General features: G+C 35.3%; 1 protein-coding gene across 4 annotated transcripts in view; it reads left to right on the forward strand.

Annotated features, from left to right (window-relative positions):
* Positions 1-25,976, forward strand: part of CDH11 (cadherin 11) — an 81,319-nt gene that overhangs the window by 18,878 nt on the left and 36,465 nt on the right. For 3 of the 4 annotated variants that reach the window (XM_057396590.1, XM_057396592.1, XM_057396594.1), the window contains one exon: positions 20,603-20,733. The exons of the other annotated variant lie outside the window; for it this stretch is intronic. The gene's annotated coding sequence lies outside the window, so the exon portion shown is untranslated. The remainder of the gene's footprint in view (positions 1-20,602; positions 20,734-25,976) is intronic. 4 annotated transcript variants of the gene reach the window in all.

Below are 25,976 nucleotides of genomic sequence, written 5' to 3' on the forward strand. Positions count from 1 at the left end.
GCACATATTTGTATGGAAGTTGTCCGTGGTTTTGAGGATGGATTAACATCCTCAATTATAGACAAAGGAAAAGATCATGGAAGTGTTGTACTTAACATTTCTGTTTCATGTTAAGTTTTATTCTGCAGTGTGCTACGTTCATGTGCTCCATTGTGAGAGCTGAGATAAAAAATAGACTAAGCAGTGCCAGAGCCAGGAAGAACGTGGATCTTCTTTGCTCCATATGCACTCCATCAAATGAAATTTCTTTTTATTCCTCTTGCATTAAAGAAGACAGAGATAAAATTAATTCTTATTCTTGACTTTCCCCCCTATATTGCTTAGGTTTTCATCTTAAAAATGCCTGGATCCTTCTTTTAATGCATGTCTATTGCCCATTCTTAAACTTATTAATATCATAGATTCTCTTTCCCTATTCTCATACTTCTTGCAATGAGATTTTACTGCTTACCTTCAATGGGTCAGATAAGTGACCCGCTGTGTTCAGTTCAAATTTTCTAGCATACAGGGATTCTCCTTATTTCATTTTCTTTTCTTTTTTTTTTTTTTTTTAACTGTAATTTTAATTATTTCAAGCACAGTTATGTACTTCAAAATTCTGGAAGTACTAAATGATATGCAAAACGCTAAAACAGGGAGGTCCTATGCATCTTATCCTTAGAAGCAAACAGTATTAGAAATCTCTTGAAGAAGCCATAGATTGCTGCAAGGAAGTTGAGTGAAGAGTATTGTATTACTTATGCCAGAATATTCACATGGCACTGAGCCTAAATGGTTGTCAGAAGAGTCTCTCCTGTTCAGTGATCAAGACAAAGCTGCTACAGTCCTTCCAACTCATTCAGCTGTACAAGCTTTAATTACCTAAACCTGGCCTAAACCCACTAAATCAGTCTGGCTCTTCTTAACTGCAGTCATTAAATAATTTATCCCTAGTAACACCCTGTTGTGAGTTGTTGCTTCTAAGTCAGTTGGAAGAAACACTATTGGAAAAGGCATCTTTGAGCAAAAGAACACCAACACTTTTCTCAAAATTATATGATAACAAGAAAATTAAGGATGAATTTGTTACAGTTATCCTTTTCTGATTTATTTGACATCTTTCAGCTTGGAGAAGATAACCTTTATTTTTCAGTGTGTTTTCCTGTATGAAATAGCTCTTGTGTTATTTCAAATCAAATATTATATATTTGTTATATTCTTAGAGCCTGAGAAAACCATGGGGCATATATTTGAATAATAGGCCTATGTTGAAATCCAGTCTTGTCCTTACCATTGAAAAATAGGTTTTGTGAATATTCGTGGTGGTGTACGAGATCATAGGATGCTCCCTGTATTTCCTTTATTTTTTGCAAGTTGTTTTTTTTGTTGTTGTTTTTTGCTTTTTTTTCCCAAGAAGTTCAATACTACTAATTCAGTTCTGACTCTTTCTTTAGATTTAAGATAGAGGAAATGTAAATATTTTATTTCTTCAGTAAACTGTTCTTCAGGGAGGTGTGAGGGTAACACAGAATAAGAAATAAGAAAAAATTCAGGTAAATCTTAACTGTGATAGTCTCCCATGGAACTGTTATGGTTTCCAAAAGAGAGAGCATTAAATCAATAAGGCTAATAATTTCTTTCAAGTATTTTTCCAGATACTATTCTATAGAATTTCAGTACATTTTTTCTGCATTCTTGAACTGTTATTATTTTCTCTATTTTTTTTCTTACAAGTAATGTTGCCAAGTATCCATTTCACTCATAGACCAAATAGTTGCAGTTCTCAGATGTTAAACCAGGAAAAATTATAAAGTGACAGACTTGCTGTGATTTTAGATAATATTTTCCTGGGGGGGGAAATAAAAAATTTAATTGAGAGGAAAACGAAAACTATCCCCTACTGTTCTTACCAAATGACTCATGTAAGAGTTTTCAAGATAATTAACAAATCCTTCTTTTGATAATATGGAAGATTGAACTTAAGAGGAATTGCTAGCTCCCACATCATGTGAGTTGGATTTAGCTGAATCTAGTTTCCAATTTTTTGTCTTTGTCAGCCTCTTGTTTCTGTATAAGACAGAATATATGAATATATTGGAAGCCATGTGAATGCATTGAAATGTATGTATAGTTAATGGGAGAGCCTTCTGTTTTGTGTACTCTCATTACTAGCTGTTTCTGTTCAGCATGATGAAAATAGGAAAAATCCACTAGATTAAACTTCTGGAGCTACCAAATCTAGAGGTGGCCTTTACAGGCAAAATATCTGAAATTACCTTTTTTTTTTAATTATTTTTTTATTAGTGTTTGTAATTAGTTTTAGGTAGAAAAAAGCATGAATTGCTTCAAAAGTAGAAGATGGTACCTTTTAAGGGAATTATCTCTCTCCAGATCTTCTGCTCTACATTTAAAGTATTTTTTTGTTCAAGATTTAAAAAAAAAAAAAATCTAGTAGAAATTATTTTGGTCTTCTTCTGCACTAGAAAGTGTTTGCTGATATAGTTGTGCCAGGATATCCATATCAATAACAGTCCTTATTGTCGCCACAGTGTGTGTTGGCAAAGGAATGCTTTCATCCATTCATAGATAAAATTCATATAGCAGAAATGGTTCATTTTCACCAGCTGAAATATTTCTATTCTCAGGTTTTTGTCTTACATGGTTATCAGTGAGAAGAGACTGAAACTGCATCTCTGGCTGATGTAGGCTGCACTCATATTTTCAGGATGCCAGAGAAAGTAAAACATTGCTAATTTAGACATCTCTAAAATTTCTGCTATTTAAAAAAATGTATTTCTGGAGTAATGGAAAAAGGTGTCAGTGAAAAGGGATTTTTGGTCCTGTAAAAACTGACAAAACAGATTTGTAGATAGAGTATATGTGTTAACGTCACATTTGCTAATCTAGAGGGATCTTAGTTAAAGATGTGGATAGTTCTCCTACCATTGTGGATTCCTTATATGGCATGTTTTATGGCATTTATCCTGGTCATTTGTCTCTTTACACTTTACAAGATGTCTGTGCCTACCTCTTATGATACATTTGCACATGGTTTTAGAAATCAAGAGCCTTTAGGGAAATATGCCCTACTGTCAAACCAGGAATAATTTCCATTCTAAGTAATCTAAATGCCTGAAGAGTTTTCTTGCATAAAAGCCTTGTGCAGGAGAGTAAAAACACATGGATATGAGTAGCAGTCTAACTACAACCGAGTATGGCCAACAGTGACCTTCAATTCAGAACCTGCAGAAAGACTTATAGTTAACTATATGCATCAACATAAAGTTAGTAAAATAGATGGCTTCTTATCTTGAAAATGTCACTAGTAGATTGCTAGTGGAACATATACATCATTCATACACAGTGCGATACAATCTGTAGTGCTTACAGTTGAGCACCATGCTCCATACTTGTGAGTATAGACTGTTAAGTGCAAAACATATTTAGTCCAAACTTGGGGTGTTTTTCACTGTGTCTGAAGGTATGATTCTTTAAGGAAAGGTAGGAAAAAAACATAAGTAAAAAAAGACATTTGTTACAGATCAGTCTATAGTTGTGTCAATAGCAGTTGCATGAGGACAAAAGTGCTAAATTGGTACAGCTCTTTTGCTGCTTGCCCACTAAGAAAGCTAATGTTACTGCATCACACATGGCTTTTTAGCATTTTTCTGTTGTGCAAAATGCACCTTATTGTTGCTGATAACTGAGAAATTGTCAATGCCAAGTTCTTGTTCTTCCAAAATCAGAGAGCTGATTCTTTAGGTCAGAGCCATCATGGGTTACCTTTCTCTTAGGTTAAGATATGCTAGAGCTGTTAAGCAGAAGTCAGACACTAAGGAAGATGTGCAAGTAGAGAAAATATGCAAGTGATGAGCTACAAACATGAAGAGCATACCTTCCTATGGAGTTGTTTGTGGGTTTATTTCCTCATCACTGTTATTGGTTTATATAATGTATCTGTGAATGTATAATATGGAGATTCAGCACAAATCAAAATAAATACAGAGTGAGAATTGGCTGACACTAGATCTTTGCTGTTAGGTTGAGAAAAGTGCTTGACAAATATATCCTTTTCGGTAGCATTGTCCTTTAGCATGAATTCCTGGTTGTGGGATTTTTTTGTTCTTCTTTCTCAAAAAAATTAGATTTACTGAAAATGGGGTACAGATTTGGTTTCTTCTTTGTGTATGAGAGTGAGTTCTGACTGAATTTTGTATGTTACATATATTTGTTTCTGCTCTATATTTGAAAGAATGCTTTGAATTTTATTATTTTTGTCACCTTTTTACACAGAAAAATAACATGAATTAAGAAAAACATATCCTTTGCTTTGGGGATTTAGGAATAAGAAAGATGAGGTAAGCCTAAACTGGAAAAGGATGACCAATGCAGATGCTATAAAGATACCTAAGGTTGTGAAAATGATAAATTAAAAAAAACATATATTTTAAAGCACATAAAACTATCTTAGCTTGGGATGAAAGAAGGGTGCCATATTGGCATAATGGCTGTGCTGAAGAGAGCCTAGCAATGACATTTTGGACATCTAGAAAAAGTTGTGGTCTTCTTAGAGATACAGTCAAATTCATCTTGCCTTCCAGCCGAAGCTGGTTAATCCTTAGCTCTTCTTAAACAGATAGCAATTGCAAGATGCTTTATCTCCAGCTGAAAACTACCAGAGAAAAATGTGAACAGAAATTATTACTGAAAACATGCTAGTGTTTAATCTAAGACAGTAAAAATATTAATATCAATTTACTAAATTGGAGTTTTTCCTTCCCAAGAGCAGAAAGAATTTACTCGTGAAGCATATGCAGTTTATTTGGGATTGTACTAAATGGTAATGAAGGAGGATGAAGTGCTTACTAGATATCGCAGAGGTGCTCCAAATCAAACTGAGCTTCTGCTAGTATCTTGCCAGGATCACAGAGTAGTACTGGTGGTACATCAGAATGGCTTGATCTCTCAAAAACTCCAGTGGTGAGTTGAACTTGTGCTTGGCTTGCTTACTTTTTCCTAATTTTGGGGGCCTAAATTTTGAATATAAATTAAATGTCTGAATAGCTGTTATTATATTTGTTGTTTCAGTACAGCAAAGCCATTTATATTGGATAATAAAAATAATTGTTGCTTGAGCTGATATATTTTATTAGGCTTTGTTTCAATTAAAATTACCTTGACCAAATCTGCATTTCAGCCCAAGTGATGGGAATTTCAGAACCTCACTTGTGATGTTTTTCATTGAGGCCACCAAGTTTTCTAACTGTAGCTAATTGTTGCTAAAAATTGGACTGCAGTTTGTTCAGGTTTGACAGCAGAAATGTTGGGCATTCGACTGGACATAGATAATGAGAAATTCTAACTGTGATTATTACAGTTTATCCTACCAGATGCTCCTAACTTGCTATAAAATCATGGTTATGTATTCTCCTTTTATCAGAATTTATAAATTAAACAAATGGACGAAACACATAACGTCACATGGAACCGAGCTTTATGTTTTTTTTTATTATGATGTATCTAAATATCTATATATTGCTACAGTTCCTGGCTCACAACGCGTATCAGCCATGGTATGAGAAGTTCAAACAGAAGTTAGCACATATTGTGCCACCCAGGGTCTGTCTTAAAAAAATCTTGAGATATTTATTACAAATCGTTGAAATGAACACAGACAGGTAAAGAAGCTTTGCAACTATCTAATATTAATTAGGCCTTTTGATGTTACATAACCCTTCATATAAATGAAAGAGGTAGCTAGATACAGTAGAAATCTTTCTGAGGTTTTGGATTTGTCATGGTTGTATTGCTGATGGTGATGCATGGAAGCATGTTTATATGGATGCGTTGTATTAAGAAAACTAAGCAATAACAGCAAACACTGCCTCAGAGGTAGCTTTGTTGGATGAAAGTCTCTACAGATAACTGTATCCTCACATCAAGCAGGCAAAGGAATACAAATATTGACCAAAGAATAATGTAGGAGTGTAGCAGTTGAAAATGTGTTGTAATTATGAACTTGGTAGTCAATATTTTTTGTTTACATGTTTGTATGTACTGCAGAAGACAGTATACATTTGGAGACTTTCAAAAACATTTGCAGTTTTTTAAAAATGAAATAAAAAAATCATTAATAAATATTGATTTCATGAAAAGAATGGCTAATATGTTAAGGCACAAAAAAGTAGCTGACAAGGGCGTTTGTTTAACTGGCTTGCATTGATTTCATCTGGAGGTACTTTAGGTCTACAAAGAACAATATTAAACCACACTGGCTTAATTTTCAGTTGTGCATTCCAGAATTGTATCTTTTAATAAAGCATTATGAATCCATTAATATAGCAACATTTTGCATATATACATATATAGTTGAGATTAAGTATTTTTTATAGGAGGGTAGTTAATTTGTAACAAATTAACTCATTAATTGATGGTAATCTTGCTTTACCATTGGCAATATGTTAATGCAATAGTTACTAATATATTATTTGAAAATTAATTTCAGCAAAATATTAAGCAAACAGTTGCGTGTCATCAGCTTTTGTCACCTCAGTAGACCAATTGCACAATCACTAATGTGTTGTTAAGATAATCATATTTTATTTTGGTCATTTTTGCTAGGCATTTGATGCATTTTGAGTTGTGTTGATGGTATGTACAAGTAATGTGATACCCTTCAGTTTCCTAAATGGATGTGTATTTCTTTGAGTTAGGTTTCTGACATTAATATTAGCAATTACAGTTGAAAGTCTGTGTGAATGGTTAAGTAAAATATGCTGTTTCAGCAAACATGCTTGATAATCTGAATTCAGGGAAATATTTGCAGAAAAGGAATCTGAAAGTGTGTGAATCTGATGAAAGCAAGTAATATTATATTTATATTTATAGATGCAATGGCAATGTTTGCATAACTTTTATAATTGCTTATGGCTGTATCAGAATATCTTCGATCATGTAAAAGAGGAAGGAACTAAATAAGGGTAAGTAGCTAAATATGAAACAAACTCTTCTCTGCTTTCAGATAATTTGAATTAGGTTCTCCTCAATAAAACTGACAGCTAAACTGGTTCCAAGGGTCCAAAGCACGGCTGCTCATCTGTGTAAGACAAAGACTTGTAATAGTGAACCCCATGATAAATCACGCTAGTTCTGCAGCACAGCACAAGACAAACTGTTGTGCCTAGGCAGAACAGTTTAACTGGCTCCCTGTAGCAGCCTGCCTGGACATTGCCCCTTGTCCTGCACGCTGTTCTGAACTTAAGTGTTTGGGAAAATCTTTAGCATGTCAACAGCAACCTACAGAAAACTGGCACTCCTGTAGGATGTCCCCACTCAATACTGCCTTGCAGCTATTCCAAGCTGCATACTTTATTTTTGCATTTGTTTATATTCTGTCCAGACTGAAAACTGGATCCATCTTGCCCCTCTTTGAAAAATTTTGTCAATTTGTAGGCTCAAGAATTTAAGACACCTTTTTTCCTCACACAGAAGTACTTAAAATATTGTCACTGTTTGCGTTACTCAAAGGTAAAAATGGACTTGTGTGTCTTGCCTTCTGTCATATTAGCAAGAATGTGAATCTCACATCAAGTGCTTGTATAAATATTTCATTATAAAAATTTCTTTAAAATTTACAGCTTTAACTGCTTTACAGCCTTGGTTTGAAAGCAATGAAAAGTTTGCAGTTAAGACTTCCTGCAACTCTTTGGATACATAAAACTTATTTTTAACCTTTTACTTACAACCTAATGGCTTCAGCTCTCTGATGGCATTTTCTTACTGATGTTGGAGTGAGTCAGGCAGTCTCTTTTATTCATTGTTTTGTTCTCTTTCCCATGCTGCTGATCTTTTGATCTGTCTGGCTCACGTACCCTTAGTTCAGCAGCAAGGTTGGGCATTACTGTGTTAGTTTGTTTTCAACTACTAGTTTTTATTTAGTGCATCAAATGTGCATTTGACTAAAATCTTTGCAGCCAGTTTCCATCAAGGACACTAGTTTCTTCATACGATGAAATGTGTTTTCCATGCAGTTAGGACCTTTGGCCTTCAGCTTTTGAGCACAAATCATTCCATCCCTAGGTCACCATATTTTGTGGTGACTAACAATAATTGTTTGATTTACCATTTTCTCTGAAATTACTGATTCTTATTCATAACAATCTTTGTTTTTCCGGTTGTGATCACTGCTGGTTACTGGATTCTGAAACTCATTTTTTACCTTCCCTTAGTATCAGAATACCTCATGCAGTTTTATTACTGAAAGGTTTAGAATGAAAGGTAATTTTGGATAAAGGTTAAATGTCAGTAACAACTTTCAGGAAATGTCAAATTAATTTTAGCAAGATTAGAAAAACTTTTCTTTTTTTTTCCAAAGCTTTATGAAATGTAATATGCTTTGTTGTTTAAGAACAGCAAAGTCCACAGGAGTTTGGATCGCTATATCTCTAAGCAAATTTTGTTATAGTTTTGTTATGAGTATGAAAGTTAGGTGAAAGTAACTTGACATTGAATTTTTAATGACATAATTTATACATCCACAAAATTTTTGACTCATTTCAAATTCCAGAAGATTTAGTTTTCTAGTCCATAATTGGGTTAAAATAACACATATAAGCAACTTTCATTTGTCTGGTTAACAATGCAGATAGTGCACCTAGCCCTGCCTGCTGCCAGCTATGGGCTCCTGTGGAAGCCCATACATATACTACATGTATCTTTTAAACTTCCTCTTCCATATGTTTTATTTATCTGTGCACTATACTTGTTAAAATTAGACAGCCTTGCTTTTCGCTTATAATGTCTATAAAATTTCTTTACCCATCTCAGTAATTTATAAATTAATTTCTTACGCTTTTTTTCATCAAAATAATGTTAGGTTCCTTTTTAGGCTTCAAAAAGTTGTCCAAAACCAGAGGGAGCATTGTTTTAAAATTCTGCAGCATGCCTGCTTGCACAGAAATCCTACCAAAACCCATGGTCTCTCAGTCTTTATGTTAGCTTTTCCTGAGGTATGTGCTGGGGCAAACACTTGAAAACCCCAGCCAGCCCACCCTGCCGTCCAGTCCCTTCTTGGTGCAGGGCATGACTCTGCCTCTGCCCAGCAGGAAAGGATGGGTGTAAGGATGCACACAAGTACTCCTAACACCTGTGGATGCTTCCAAGTACTCGTAGCTTGTTTGACAATCTCTGATTCATGTTAGTCAATATGTTATATTAGATACTAGCTAACAGAACAGTTTAGGAAAAGCATAATTTCTGGATTAGAGCTGCCTTTTAAAAATTATGTCTGCTGTATAGTTTGGGAAAAAATAAAAATGTTTTTTAACAGAGAATGGCCCTTGCATCTCTGTTTTCCATGCATGACCTTTCAGTTCAGCTGCTTAAATGACTAATTTTAAATACTGTGCCATAAAATTAACAAACAAGATTGTGGCTTATTTAATAGCATGCAGGTGAAAAGGGTGGTGAAGACTCATTCCTTAGTGTGCTGTAATATCGAAGGAAATAAACATTGAACCAAAAACAGTCTGCACAGGGCTGTTACCTTTACTTGTGATGTAGGTTACTATGATCCACACCTGACGCTGCAGCCCAGTTGGTATACATGTGTCAGGTGTGCTCCCTTTGTGGTTTTGAGTAAGTTTAACATCCTGCTGCCCTTTACTCATTGCTTCAGACAAACCTCAGCTCTGATGACTCTGCAGAATGTAATTTTTTTTAACAGCAAGGTATAAAGAATGCCAGCAAGTGAGCTATTGTACTTTTGTTAGCAACTGACTTGGAACAGTGTTATCTGAGTACAAGATAAAGCTTTAGAAATCCTATTTTTCTGTTTTGCAAATATATACATAGGCCTCCTGAAACGTGTTGAGAATCCAATTCAAATAATCTTGTGGTTCAAAATGGCAAAGGTTCTGTGTCCTTTGACAAGGTTGAGAAGTAGCTTTTATTTCAGTAGTCAATCTAAATCTAAATGTGCATCAAATCCATTTGATCTGGAACCCCAGATCAAGATATTATTTGTGTGGAGGACAGTAGAAAATATTGTGAAATATTTCATAATAGTAGCTCCACTGATAAGCTCCTGTTGCTTTAAAAAGTATAATGTGAAAATATAATGAGATAAGTTTGGACTTTGGCAAAAAGAAAAATAACATTAAAACCTTTATGGTAGATGAAACTGTTTTGGAGCTAAATGCTGCTTTTCTCTGAAACAACCCATTCCCTCATGCAACTAAATACTGCCATATGTTTAAATTCTTGCAGCCCTCCTAAGGCTGACCCAGAAGAAATGTCAACAAATGTTTGTGAGTCCTTGTGGCCTTGCAACGTTTTCTTTAAAATGTGAAGAATGGAACAGCAGGAGCTCTAGCACTCCCACTGAACAGACATATGAAGGCATATGGCTAACATAGGAGCCTGCCGGCTTTTCAGAGCTTTCTGGCTTAATTTTTAAGTCTTTCTTTTGTTTCTCCTTTTTCCCCAAGACAGCTAAACTTTTCTATTTCACAAGTGCTCTGTTCTACTCAGAGCTGAGTTTGGCAAGTCTAGGTTCCTCTACAGCCCCTGACCTGCCATGGGAGAGCGGGTACATCTGTTACCAGAGGTATGGTGCAATGTGCTGTTTCTTGACTGGGTCCCTAAGGTAATTATTCAGTCATTCAACCCTGTATATATGAGATCTCAGACAGCAATCTCCTCCCTACCTGTGTAAGTGTACAGTTTAAAGTATAAATATTCTGCTGGCTCTGATTTTGGAAATTAAAATAAATGACTTTTTTTTTTGAAAAGTAGTGGAAAGTTCCACTTAAGTTTTATTGCACATGTGGGTTTATTACACTTTCAGTTCACCATTTTGGGGGAAGATGCATAGGATCACAAGTTTTTTTCAAAGTCTGTGTGATTTAATCATGTAAGAGCTTAAGACTTCCAAAAGAACTTATGCTCCCAAAGCTCTTTGATGCTTTGGATTATTTTTTTCTTCCCTGTAAGTATCCTTTCCTGCAATTACTATTTTTAATTAATTTAAATATTTCTCTGCTGGAATGAGGTAACTTTATTACTGGAAACTATAGGGAAAAAGTACAGCTCAACAGCTCCACTTCGAACTGCCTGTCTTTCTTATTTCTGATAATATGCAATCTTACTTCATGTTTCTAAGGTGATTATTAACATCTGCGTAGCATAAAGTACAGCTTTGCAGGTTTATGTGTTTCCAGAGGCCATGCCTGCACCATGCAAGCATGGGTAAATGGGTGGATTATTGTATGCAACAGGAGAGCAGTGCGTGACTGTGTCTTGCCTTAGTTACACAGTGCTCCAGTACAAGCATGTGTGTGGGAATCTTACAGTGCATTTTGAAAGGTTTTTTTGCTCTGATGATATACAGATGTATGGGCTTCCCTGTTGTCATCTAAATTTATCTGCAGCACAGGATTTTGCCATGAAACGTGAAACTTTTGGTCATTTTTGTTTGTCTATTGTACCATATTTATGGATGTGAGATGTTTTAAATCATAAAATCTTGACCTTTTGAGTTACAACACTGTGTATTTCTCAATACCACAAGATATTTCTTCACAAAGTATTTTAGAAGATAATTTATGTATCCACTCATAAAATTATGCTGTCTTGACGTGGGAGATTGTTGAGGTTTATTTTCTCAAAAGTAGTTGGGAAAATTCTTGTGCCCTGAAGAATAAAATGCAAAATATAAAAGGAAAAATTTTACAATTCAACATTTAATGGAGTTTCTGTGGTTTATTTCTCATCCTCTGTCTTTGTGCACTACAGTTACAGTAATAAGTAAATAGTAATGTAAAAAAATGAACATTTTGTGTGAGATTGACAGTATGAATAATTAGATTTCTTTTTTAAAAACGGAGTATGGAAGCATATTATTGTCATTTGAAACTTCTCAAGTGAATTTTCTGAAGTGTTCAACCATAATTTACCATGTAGAATGCTGTCTGTTAAAAAGGACTACATTATAATTTACAATTGCTGTGAGTACTGACTGGAGAATGAGCAAGGTATTGAAGCAAAGTTGTCCACACTCTTAGGTAAAATTATTAGGTGACTTGTTTCCATATAACTCACTTAGGTCAATACTTTCTGAAAATAAGAGGTATGTTTAGATGAGTTGTCAAAACTCATAAGTCTTATGAACCTGAAGATAATACCAAAGATGCGAACATCTATTTATATTATGCAAATGGAGAGCTCACCAAATTGATTATAAAGTATGCACAGAACCTTATTTTGGCTCAGTTCCACAGCATAAATACGCAAAAAGGTTTACTCCCTTAAGTAGTAATTATACAGCTATATGAGTCTAGTTTTAGAACATCTTAACATTCATTGTTAGACTAAATTAACTTACCTTCACAATATCATTTTCAGATACAGGTGTTAATTATTATCTCCATTTTAGTGATGGAGCTGAGGAGCAGAGGGCATGTCAGCAAAGTCTATTGTTGGCAGATGGAATCTCAGCCCACCAGAGCTACGCAAACATGTTTATCACAGTGCCAAATCTGAATTAACAGGTCTGATCACAAGCTCATATGCCTTGGCTCACAGTAGGATTTGGTGGGTTGGGCACAGTGTGCTGTGCTAACCACATTTATTCAGCTTCAACTCAGCTTGGAACTTGGGAAGGAAAAGCTCACATCTGCCAGCAATATACTGTGTAGATACTCCCAGCAAATCTGCCCAAAGGCACCAAGGAGTCTTAAGTTATGGCCTGGAATATTCCGTCCCTGTCCAGTTCAGATGAAAAAGAAGAGAGTTACTGCCGTATAAAAATGATTACATTTAAGTAGGTTTAGATAAGCTTTAAGCAAATAGACCTTTCCATTCATTTGCCAGAAAGTCACGTGTCTGCACAGATGGCAAAGAGACTTCTTTCATTATTATGAAGTTATCTTTGATTTTTATTAGGCATTAGGCTATTTCCATATGCAGTCGTCCTTTTTGTCTATATATGTTAACATTGGGCACTCCTGGCTGAGACCCAAAAGAAAGTAACTGAAACTTAGAGAGTAGCTGCATTTCTGAAATAATTTACAATCGTGCATAAAGGTCCTCAAGTTTCAACCAACAGGGGGAGGGTTGTTTGTTTATTTGTTGTTGTTGGTTTGGTTTTTTTTTAGCACTCTGGAGCTCATTTATTATTGTTTAAATAAATGACTTAATTACACCTAGGACTATCTACATGAGGCAAAACTCCCATTGATGTCAGTAGGAATTCTTTCCTAATTATGCAATTTCTCCTGAATATGCAGAGCACTTGCTCTGTTATTATTTGGTTATGCATATTTCTATTTCACAATCATTGTTTTGAAGAAACTTCATAATGCACTTGCTCGTGGCTTACACTAATTACACTACAGAAAATTAACGTCTCGTTGGTATTTGGGAGGCATAATGAATAGCAGACAAATGTTAAATATTAAAAACTGTCATATATTCTGTTTAATTTTGGCTGTGAACTTCACTGTTACAAGCACTTCATTATGTGATGCAGCTGAAATACAGATCTGTGTTTATGTTTCAGCTCTCAAGAAAAGATAGGTGGGCATGTTACCAAATAGCAAAATAACTCCATAAAAAGTACAAGTATATTATAATTTCTGGAGTGGAATACCCTAAAGTTATAGGTGGTGGGAAATTATATCATCCTTGCTATAAACATTGCTGAAATTTTGGAAAGTTGTCTTAGTTATGAGTAGAAACCGCACACCAGGCACCATGAAATACTCTTAGTTCTTGCACATCTTCCAAGTTCTATCACAACTTCCAAGTTCTATCAGCCACTGACATTTTTCTGTATCTTTAATTACCATTTCTTAAAAATTATATAGTTGAGGATAGTTTCAGAACACCAGTTAGTCAGTATTGTTGAGTCCTCAAAACCAAAATATATCTTTGAAAGAGGCTTAGATTTGGAATCAGTAATGTTTAGTTTGTCTGCCTTCAATTTTTAAGCTTCCTTCTGTCAACACTTGAAGACTGTTTAATGGACAAACAAATGTGTGTGACATTGCCTTGTCCTTGATTGAGAAGCCAACTGTGTAATGTTGTTTGAGAAAACACAAAAGGAAATAAGGAAAAGACAGAGACTGAATCCTTTTTCGTTGATATAATATGAGCTTACTACCTATTTTCCCTTCCTTTCACCCTCCCTAAATCTTGACAAGCTAGGACCTATGGGAGTTTGGGAGGAGGATGGGGTGAAATAGAGATAAAGGTATAGTCAGTCTAGAAATAAGACTGAATTAAACTTTTTAAAAAAACTTTAAAAATGTTTGAAGGTACTTTGCTGGGTTTGCAATAGGTTTCCCAGAATGAATCATGTATCTTTCCCAGCCTGACAGAGATATTCAGTGCGTTGTATGAGGCACACAGAAATTCAGAAATGTCAGATCTCTGTGGTGACTCTTAACACATCCTCTTTTCTTTATTTATTAATAAAAGGGAGAAGGTGTAGGAAAAAAATGTCTGGAAGACCAAAGAACTCTGTCTCCCTTGAGTCTCTTGGACGAATTCTATGCTATTCTCCTTAATGGTATCTCTGATGTCGCAGAATTATTCTTTCTTGGGTGTATCCAGTGGACCTGAAACCAGCAGGATGATTTTGTAGAACATTATATAAAGACTTTTTTGAAAGGCTAGCTGATTTTTTTTTTTTTCACTTCTGTGTGTCCCCTACAGCTTGACTAATGGGGGCATTCAGCATATACTTCAGTGGCTCTCAATTTTTAGTTTTTTTTTTCAGGTCACTGGAAGAGATTGATAAAAGAGAGCAGAAGAAAGCCAGAGGAAAGAAATAGAGAGCAACCTACTGAAATTGGCAGAAGAGAAAAATAAGATAGATAAAGCTCCAAATGCTAGTGAAGACAGTCTTTGTTATAGTTTTCCTCCAGAGGAAGGATCTGTCCATTTGTGTTTAATGGAAGAAAATCAGGCAAGAATATAAATATGAAAATGGCAAGGGGAGGAAACAAGCAGGAAAAAAAAATCTTCTAGATCCCACTCTAGTAGTCTCTGTCATCTGCTGCCAGTGGAAATTGAGTCACAGGATGACTTAGATGGCTTTGAAGTAATTCTGTGTGCCTCTTGCAATGGCAGTTGATTTTAAATGCTTTGTATGTATACGTTTTCCCAAGAGAGAATATATACGCACATTTTGCTGGTGGTGGCTCAAGAACATAAGTTTATGTGTTAAACATCAAATATAAAAAGTCAAGTTTTTAGAGGACGAATGAAGACATTTTCCAGATGCAGGGAATTCAAATTATGTGCAGTGAAGTACACAGGAATATTTTCTTTTTAAAGCATGAAAAAGTTATATAAAGTGTTTAAAATTTATTTACATGCATATGTATGTAGAAAAAGTATGTGTCTACTTGCTGTGGATCCTCTTCTTCCAAATTTACTTTTTAGAAGAAACTCAAGGAAGTTGGAAACATTGGAAGGCTTGATTTATGATATTTAAAATGACAGAACATACCTGCCTTCAGGCCACCCAATCCACTTGTATTCTAAGTACCTGGGTAGGATGGGACTGAAGCAGCATGAAGCTAATTAATACAGACTTTATCCTCAAGGGTCTATCATTTACCTCCAGGCACTTGTGACCCAAAAGCAAAAAAAAAACCTGATAAAGTCATATTATATTGAGTGTGTGCAGAGCCTGGGCGCTCATGTGATCTGTAAATAGCTTTTTTAAGTGGAGCTAATTTGATCCTTGTGAATTCACATGAACCTTTTCTCTTACTGCTATTTAATTTGGCCTTGAACAGATGAGATTTGGTCATCAGTCTGCAGTCTTTTAATATTCTGAGAAGCCTTAAAATGTATTTCTGTCCCTTGTGATAACATACAGCTAATCTGGTTTTCAGTTTGTTGATTTTTGCCATCATTCATGTCTTCCCATGTCCAGCAGCTTAGTACTCAGGACAGTCAACTACTTTTCGATACAAAGGATTTATAAGAAGTCAGTCTCACCAATTCCCTGCTTGTGCCATTTGCAACCTGCTGAATGTTAGTCAGCACTCAACAGCATTGTGAAGGTATGGGAATACCAAGAGAAAATATTTTTGTAGAAAGTATAATGTAAAATCAGAATAGTTCATAAGAAAGAGAAAGAGGCTGTTTACCTGCTTTGAAAAGAACCTTATTTGTGTGAAACTTCTGCAGCTCTTAGGTGTTATCCTAGTGTGTTCTGACTTTCTTACATGTCCTGCCTTCCACAAGCCACTCCCCTGTGTGGCAAGGTCCTTCTTTCCTTCTGCAGGAAGGTACAGGATGGTACAACTGCGTGGTTCAAAATTTGGTTTCAAGCTTCATTTTATGAAGGCCTTATGCAAACCATAGGTTGAAAACTTAGCTCCTCCAGGACTGAACTCTGCTGTAGGACACTATTTAACACTTTCCTACCTCAGAACCAGGAGATAATAAAAACAAGCTAAACTATCATGGTGGTGGAAGCCAGTAACAGAGAAAATGTGTGCTCCATCACTGCTGCTCAAATAAAGGTGCACCTTAAGTATGCTGAAGGTGTTCTAGGTGCTCAGGAGCACAGACAGAGCTTTTCAAATGTCTTCTGACTCAGAAATCTGGTCAGGTATCAAAGTATCACAGTATCACAGTATCACAGTATGCAAGTCACTGGCCCTGACCTGCCAACAGTCCCTGTAATTCACACATATGTATTTATAAGGCAGGTATAATTGCATTCTTTCTAATGCAATTCTTACTCTTTGTTTTGTTGTATTTCTTTTCATATGAACATCTTTCACCGTAGGATGGTAAGCCCTTGAAGTGTTCATGTCTACACAGTGACCTTTGTCATGCTGTTAATTTCAGCTATTAACATTAATGAAGTGACGGCCTTAATAACCTAAAGTAACTTATATTGGTGCTGCTTTAGGTGGTGAAGTTGGACCAGATGTCCTCCAGAGGTCCCTTCCCACCTGCATTATTCTAGGATGGATACTGGTTACTGCATGTATGGATTTGTGTTACTTGACTTGAACAGTTAATTATTCACCAAGGAGAGATGGTGAGAGAAAAAATGTTGAAGCTTTGCATCCAAACAGTAGAGATACTCAGCTGGCCTGTGAGAGGTTGAATTGAGCTCTCTCTCCTCTGATTTTTATACTGGCTAGTACTTTTTTCGTAGGTGAAATGTTTTATAGTGTGCTTTTTTTCTTTTAGAAATGGTTCCAAGGTTAAGTGGTGTGTGGCAGGGTCAAACTACAAATTCATGGTAGAAACCATGGAAAGCTCACATATTCCTATATCTCGGATTCTGTCTTGTGATTATAAGCTCAAACCTCGTTATGTTATTTTTATTTTAAATGCTGTTAGACTCTTTTTGTTTTTTACATTTTAACAGTATTCTTATTGGTTATTATGTACATTCTGAATATTTAATTTTCCCACTTGAATATCTGTTCAATATGCAGGTTAGAAATACCTCTATGTTTTATAGGCTTGTAGTGATTAAACACAGGGAAAAAAGAGATTCAGCCACTCAGCCTATTTGCCAGGGCCGTGTAAAAACATTGTTTCCATATTGGATTTGAGTAATTAATGATCAATAATTCAGTCAAGCAGTTTCAACTACTTCAGATTTTAATTCAGCCATACATATTACTCTGGCACTTTGAATATGGTCAGTACAGTTTGTTTGAGCCATACTTTAGATTAATAACGTTTGTCCTTAGTAATTGTGCATGGTGTAAATTGTCTTTCCATAAGCACTTTTCTAATAAATTGTAAGCAAATAGCTGTTTATGTGGAAACCTTATGAAATGGAATTCTGGCTATGTTAGAAATGCTTTTTGAAGTTGCATATATATATATTTGGAATATTTTGGTCTCTTTCATTTTTGTGATAGCTGCTAGAATTTTTATTGGGATTGAAAAAGTTGCAATAATCTGGCAGCAACTCAGAAACTGATCCCTAATGCCTCTCACTAACAGGGAGCTAAATGTGTAGCTATAAATCCACAGTTTAAATCCTTTTATGAGTGTAAGTATTCTGTCTCTATTTCATTAAACTCTCAGATATGTTCCCAAGTTTATTTCTGTAATTGCTCTTCTGGAAATACTTAACTTTAAAAAGACACTGGGTACAATTTTGCTCAGATATGAGATCTTTGAAGTTTTCTAATACTTTGAATCTTTTTTTAGTGATGCAATGTACCTTCGTCTTTTTTATAGACACAAATGTGTATTCAGTGTAATTCCATGCAATAAGGAAGGGGAAATATAGAGAGGAAAAGAAAAGAGCGGTTTGGGGTTATTTTGGGTGTCCTTGATTTATATCTCATATTTTACATGCTTCTTGATTATATTTGTTCATTCATTTTGCCAAATGGACCACAAAGCTGTGAATATTTATTTAGTGCTGTTCCTAATAGTTTTTCTAATAGGGAATTATTTTGGTACAATGAAAGACATTTGTAAATGAAGCAGATAAACCCTTTGGCAGACAAGGAGTGTTTTGTTCAACACAAGAATTCTATTGTCCACTGCTTTAGTTGTCAAGTGCTTGGGGAGCCCAGGATTTATGATGATGTTACAATGGCTCTTTCAGAACGAAGTCTAAGAAGCTGTGAGATTCCGTTCCTCTGCTTTTCAGACTTTCAAATCTTTTTATCATGCAAGGACAATGCAGGATTCAGCTGCTTCTTAGGCCACAGGACTGCCCATTTAACATCAGGCATTGTGAAATAATTACCATAGTGACAATAGGTTTGCGTTGTGTTTTTTTTCCCCTCTAACTAGCAACATTTCAAAATTGTTCTAGTTGTCACTTTGTATAAACTGGCTCTGAAGCCACAGCTTATTTAAAAATAAAAATCTTGCTAGGAGATTTGATGTAAAATGCCACTGTGTCAAATCTATTTGGAACATTGGAAAACTGTTTAATGTATTTTATTTTGTTGTATTTTATTTTATTTAGTTTTCTTGTGATTATAATTGGACTTTGAAACAGCCCTCTGTAAATGCAGCAGATGTCTTTCTTTTGGCTTTTCTGCTTTTTGTAAAGGCTATAGAGTAAATAAATCCTTACTATTGAAGCCATGTTTAGCTGCAGCAGAAAATAAGAAAATAAAAAAGGTAATATGTGTAAAACTAATGTCTGATACCCCCAAATCAATTCATCATCTGAACTATTTCTTGTGCTACAATGATGGAAATCATTCAGCAGTTTTGGATTATGTTTTTCTTGAAAATTTATATCTGGAGGAGTTTCTCCTTGCTTCATGTTAATATGATTTATTTGTTTCAAATAGTGATTAGTGCTGAAAAAAATATTGATTTGTAATCTCTGATGTCTGTTTAAATGCAGTGTAACCGGAAAACGGAGCCTTGACAGTTAAATTTTTATGTGCATGGGCACTTCACTGCTAGTAGGTATATGCACAGGAAAAAGCTTAAAAGTGACGCAGGTTAGATTGAGGAATGGTAGTATCAGTTAACTATTCGCTGCTCTTAAAAGCAAAAAAGATCTCAAAAAAAATAGGCAACAAGGATATGTAGGAGGAGATTTTGAGAAATATTTAAGCAACTTCAAATGTCTTGGGCAGAAATTAATCATCTACAAAGTCATCTGTAAAGACGTTATCTCCAAAGATACTGAACAAATTGTCAAAATGAGAAAGTTTATTTAGTTTTAGTCTTTCTTTTCATTCATTCATATTAATTATGAATTAGCTCAAAAGAGTCCTCTGGGACAGAAGACTGTATGGAAAATGAGAATATTTTAAAAAGCCATATGTATTTCATAGCACATTGCATAAATACATTGAATGTATAGAGTATTTTTATAAAACAAATGCTTTATATGTTACTGACTGGGTCATCACACAAAAAGTACCTCGAGAGAGCTCACCTTAGCAAAATTTGCTTTCTATGAATGTGGTTTTTATTGAACATTTATCACAGATTTTTAAAAAACCATATATTTGCAGTCACAACTGGCAATAGAAGCCATGTGACATTATTTCTTCCTTTGATGGAGTGTGAAATATATTTGTGTAATACTGCAATATTGGATATGTAATATTCAGTGAATGTCTATTAATTTCTCCTCAATGCTTTTGCTAGCAACTTTGAAATTTGGGCTGTGCTGCTGAAATATTTTTTTGCAATTTGGTTGCTCTAATGGAGGTGAAAAGTGAGTATAAAATGGAGGATTGGTATAAATGAAATAGTTTTAACAATTAAATACTAAAAAAAAAACTTATTTGCATGTATCAACCTAAATTACAGAAGCTATTTTGCAATAATTATTTCTGTAAATTCTCAATTAAAAAAAAAAAAGTAAAGTACTGGGTAATCTAGCCTGATTTCATTGGCTAGAATGAATCCTAGTCCTAAAATTCATTTAGTACCCATTTAAGACTTTATCAATGTATCAAATTAACATCAGAAATATAGTGTCTACATCAGTACATAATAATAGATCACACTGAGTATTTGTTTTGCTAGTCTTCAAATGTTTTTTAGGCTACTGTGATAGTTTATAGGCTAGACTTTAGTTTTCTTTTGTTCTGGTACCAATGTTGTGCTGGATTTCAATGCGCTTTTTCATTTATTGTAGCCAGAACTGAACTACTGGATGAGTGGCAGCAGAAAACTTACATCTGCATTGTCATCACAGTCTCATTAAGTGGCATTTCAAATGTGCGGAATATGCTACATAAATTGGCAACAAGTTTCCAGTGGGTGAAGGTAAGTAGTACATCAAAGTGTGTGATCTTCTGAGTGATGTCAGATATGCACAGCTAGGCTTTTGTTTCTAAGGTGTCTACAATATTTGTACAATATATGGAATATTTCTTCATTGACTAATCATTCACCTGTTGAGTGCTGTCTGCCGCTTTTTCTCATGCAAGGTAGAGTTTATCCATTGGTCTTGATTGTCACTCAGAACTGATGCTGGAGGTCACTGACCATCCTGCTATGTTCGTAAAGCACAGTTTGACACAGTACATATTTTTGGATCACATTTGTTTAATTTCTTGCTTAAAACATCATAGGACCTCTTGAAAACTACAGCAGTATAGTACTGAGGAAGAGAAATTTAAGGAATTTCCTAATATTTAGTTTTCCAACTTAGTTTTAGCAAGTCAAATGGATTCATACTTTCCTTATTCTAGGCCTACATGAATAAGTGATTAATTCCATATTTGGTTTATTTCTCTGGTATTTTGTACGATACCACCAAGCTTAATCTAACTACTCAGATTTGGGTTAGAAAAATAAGTTAGTGGTGACCCTTATGCTTTAGAGAAGGTGGCTGCGGAAAGTTTGGAAAAAGAAAAGTATAGGAGACTCTAGACCTAAAAATAGTTGTATCTGCTGCTATGATGACTTTAATTTTTCATATCATCTGTAGCTTGCAGTTGTGCTATCACTGAAACCAGTGATTCCACAGAGGTAAGAATTGTACACTTAAAGGTGTTTCCATGCTTTAAAAAAAAAAAATAATAGAGAAACAGATTAAATGTAATAGATAATAAATATGTAAATACTATCATTTTTACAGACTCAAAGGCATGATCCCACCTGAATTATCTGGATAAAGAGTACAAAGCCAGGATATTAAAACTCTTTATCTAGCTGACTCATCAACAATTTTTTCATTCAGTGCAGTCAAGTTCTGTTTGGCAGATGCTTCATTTCTTTGTAAATGTCCTTGAATGATGATGATCTTATTTCTGGCAACCAAATGGCCTGTATACTTTAAACATCCTTGTGAGCAGCTATATAGGATATATGTTTATGGTATTCACTGACTTGTTAAGGTAGACTGCAGCTATTAGTACTCAAGCTGAAACAGAGTGTATTTGACAGTGACACAAATAGCATTCAATTTAACTTAGGTGGAAATGCGCAAGTTCCTTTCCTTCTGAGGAATAGCTGTAGCTCAGCATGTGAGATTCTTATCCTGTCAAAAAACAAGCGCCAAATTTTGCAAACAATGCTCAATTCTTGCTCAGATACAGCTTTTCAAGTGAATGAAATTAGAGTTTGATCTGACCGAAGACTTCCTGACTAGGTTTCAAATTCATATATGGGTCTCAGGAAGACATAGCAAAAACATCTTAAATTAGTTACACATTCAGTTTCTCTGAGTCTCCACTCCATGTACTGGTATGTGAATTTTCTCACCGCAGTTTCAGTTTGCCTCTTCTGGCATTTTCTTATATCTCACTTCAAGGTTTAGTTCAGGCCTCTTTCTAGTCATCTTATTCTTGGCTTCAAAGCTGCACTTCAGAGTAGATTTAAGTTTTACAAATTAAAGAACTGTGAAGAATAATATTAAAGGAAAACTTAAAGGTCCATTGCTCTCACTAGTATATAAGATAAGTGAATTTACAAACTGGGTCCCTGTTGAAGTTTTCTTCATGTCTTATCTGAGAAACTGTTGTGTCTATTTTCAGAGACTTTTTTACATTTCCGAGTTCAAGCAAATAATTTCTGAAAGAAAGCTTCCTGCAGAGTGACTGTGAGAGACTGCTTGGCTTGTGAAGTACCTCCCTGTAAAAGAGGAGGAACAAGAACCACTGTTCTCAATTACCATGTAAACCTGGGCATCCTGCTTCTATATGCTTTACATGTGCTTCTTAAATTATCTTCTCTTCTTTTGAAGGATTTTTTCTTAAATTGCTCTTAGCTGCGCCTGTGCAGGAATGCAAATTTTGTGTTATAATATCTAGATTATTAAACAGTTGAGAAGGTAAAATACTCATGTTTAACTATTGTTAATGGAACAAAGAACAGGGCAGACAGAAAGGTACTACTGAGCTCATCTGGAGCTGTAACATGGGTTTGGCTACCCAGTCACTGGAGAATGGCCAGTAGATTCAGTGGTTATATTTTACAGTCCTAGCACATTTAATGAGGCCTACATATCTAAATAGAAAAGTGTTACAACTTCAATGTCCTGCTTTATCCTGTGTTACACTTCTCACTTTGCTTCTATGCAAGCATATGTTTATACAGGTTTTAAGACCAGAATTAGAAATAATTTTATGTTAAAACATAATCCATTGTGTGTTTTGAACATATATATTGTATATAAAAAGATTATGATGAACTCAGCCATTCAAGGTTTCATATGCAACAAAAGTTCAGAAGCTTGTTTGCCATCTCATACATTTTCTATGTTATAAAATAAAGAAAAATTTAGTGTATTTAGTACTTTAAAGGTATTTAACCAAACCAATTATATAATTGAAAATTACCTTTGAAGAAAAACTTCTCAAAAATGTCTTCAGTATCTTTCAGGAATACTTGCTAATACAAGCATGCTAACATATGCAATTTATGTGGCTTTACTAATCTTTATAAACAGCAATAAAGTCACACAAGGTACGACTGGTAAAATCTAATGTAATGCAAAGGATATTCCCATTTTATTCCTGACAAGCTGCATTTGCAACCATTTAGTTACTTTATTTTAAAATGGTTTTTCAATTACATTCTAGTGCTGCAGGGAAAAGCCTTTTGACAAAGGCATGACATAAACCATTTATATTGTAGCTCCATCATAGTTCCCATAGCTAAACTAGGCTGGACAGTTCATTAAAAAGAAAAATTAATAATACAAGGTTGCAGGGAAACAATAACAGATTATGACTGGACTATGGCAGCCCACTGAATTCATGTAGTGGAATAAAAATGATTCCCTTGTCTTGTAAATGAAGGTTTGTTCCAAGCTTTTAGGCAAAGTCTGTACTTCTATTCCTTTACAGGAAAAAGCTTTACAGTTTCTAGCTGTAAAAGCAATACTTTATAATTCCTGCAGAAGATTAATATGTACTCTTTTGGATGGAAATCACATATTTAATAATCTTTGAATGCATAATAACAAGCCAAATATAAAAGAATAGTATGGCACACAGTGAACCACTACATCAGAGCAAAAAAATAACCTTCTCTGAGCTGGGCAGAGGCATGGAGTGCCAAAGAGAGGGCAGAGTCAGGACTCAACTCCATCTTTTCTTATCTAAGGTAGTAACTACTCTAGACCAGTGTAAAATCACTATATTTCAGTGTGCAAAAAAATAGAACATTTGCGATTCAGTGTCATTTATTTTAGGTCCATTGCTGCTACCTGTCTGACATCATATGCGATTTCTCTACTGCTTAAGGTTGTTCTTAAAGGTACAAGCAAGTCCTAATGGCCTCTTGCTAGATGTTACTGCATATTTTCCCAGTTTCCTCAGGGTTTCATGGTTCAAATTTTCTGTATAATTCTGGTATGTATGGCAAGTACACAGACTTTAATGTTGAAATCTGAGTTTTATTATAGCAACAGTATAAATTCCTGTCTCAGAAGATATTTCAAAGAATATGTGCTCTGGGATGCATTAACCATTATTTTTGGCTGATGGCCACAACCTTCTAATGAATACAAGGGGATAACAGGAGAGGCCAGAAAAGGGGAAGTCTGAGCCAATATGATGTTTGGAATCAAATACAGGACTGACCCTCTAGGGTATTCTCTGGTTCTGTTTATGAATACAACCTTCTTTTAGAAACACCAGCCTAAAATACTGAAAAGTCATGTTTCTGTACTTTTACAGATTTATGCCTACTTTTATGAGAAGCTTGGATACTTGGCCTCTCATTCTCTCTTCTCTCCCCCCAAAATAGAAAAACAGATTATGTAACCTCAAAAGTCTGGTCTCAGAGAGGCCTCCTGGATATCTTGGCTTAGTTTCATGCTATGAGCTATATTTTGTGAATCTAGGCTGCACTGAAGCAAAAAATAACCAACCAGCCAAAAGACTCTCTCGACCTTCTGAGCTGTTTTCATGTTTTCACTGCAGGCAACATGTATGAGTTGCAGTATGTTGGAGAGAGGAAAATTTCTTTTAATTTTTAAAGGAAATGTGTTTGCACAAACCTTTAGCGCTCACTAATGAGCTGTTCATTTCAACACTGGGTACTAACTGCAGACTTCATTGCTCTGTTCTATTTACATGTCCTAAGGCACTTCCATCTTCTCTCCTTCTCTGCCCTGTGTCAGACACAAGAGAGAACAGCCCTCTCACAGGGAACAGTTTCAGTGAATCACAATGACTTACTGCAAGGAAAGCTCAGCAAAGACTATGTTGTGCTGTTTCACAATAAAGCTAGTGACCCAGTGGCTTCTACTACTGTGCTGCTTGCAGGATAAACAGAATAATACAGTAGTTGTGTATTCAAGAAACCTCATAATCAAATGGAATGACCTTTTTTCTTGTAGGTCTGTAGTGATTTGATTTGCTCCCCACATGCTGTTACCTCCTTTAAGCTGAAACTATGAGCTCACACGTGGTTGACAACATTGTCTTCTATTTGAACAGTCGCTTTGCCTGTGACTGGATAGAGGTGTGTTGCATCCAGGTTTCAACTTAGGTTGCTTGAAGTCTCCATCAGTTTATTATGCTACAGCTTGTGGAACTGATTTAGGCAAAAAGAACAAGTCAAAAATGTAGTTAATGTAAAGTCTTAACGCTCTGACCAAAAATCATTTGTTCGCCTGTGCTGAGCTCTCATACAAGCTGGGCTCTTATCCAAGTTATGTACAGTTAAACATGAGCTTTCTAGTATCTACCCTTTCCCTGGTGCTACACTCACCATCAGCTGCCCCTTAGGCAGATATCTCTTGCAGGGATGGGAATGGAGGGTGCTTGCACCCATAGCTATAGACAGATGGTTCCTTCTTCCTTCTTCCTCTACAATCCACCTAGAATAATTTTTGACTACGTTTCACATCTCCACACCTTGCACATTCTTCATTGGTCTGTAGTTCCACATTACATCCAGTTTTACTGTGAATGGTGTCTTCTACGTATATTCAATATTGTCCTTTGTTCTCTGTTACCTCTAAAACTGGTTTTATGCAGCTTCCAAGGTTGCATTTGTTCAGTGGCTGGTAGCTCACTCTGGTGAGCAGTTTACAGCCCTGGGGTCTACAA

This window comes from Pezoporus wallicus, unplaced genomic scaffold (assembly GCF_028554395.1).
Source record: "Pezoporus wallicus isolate ANWC-B61680 ecotype Strahan unplaced genomic scaffold, APGP_CSIRO_Pwel_v1 contig_3820, whole genome shotgun sequence".
NCBI classification, from domain to species: Eukaryota; Metazoa; Chordata; class Aves; order Psittaciformes; family Psittacidae; genus Pezoporus; species Pezoporus wallicus.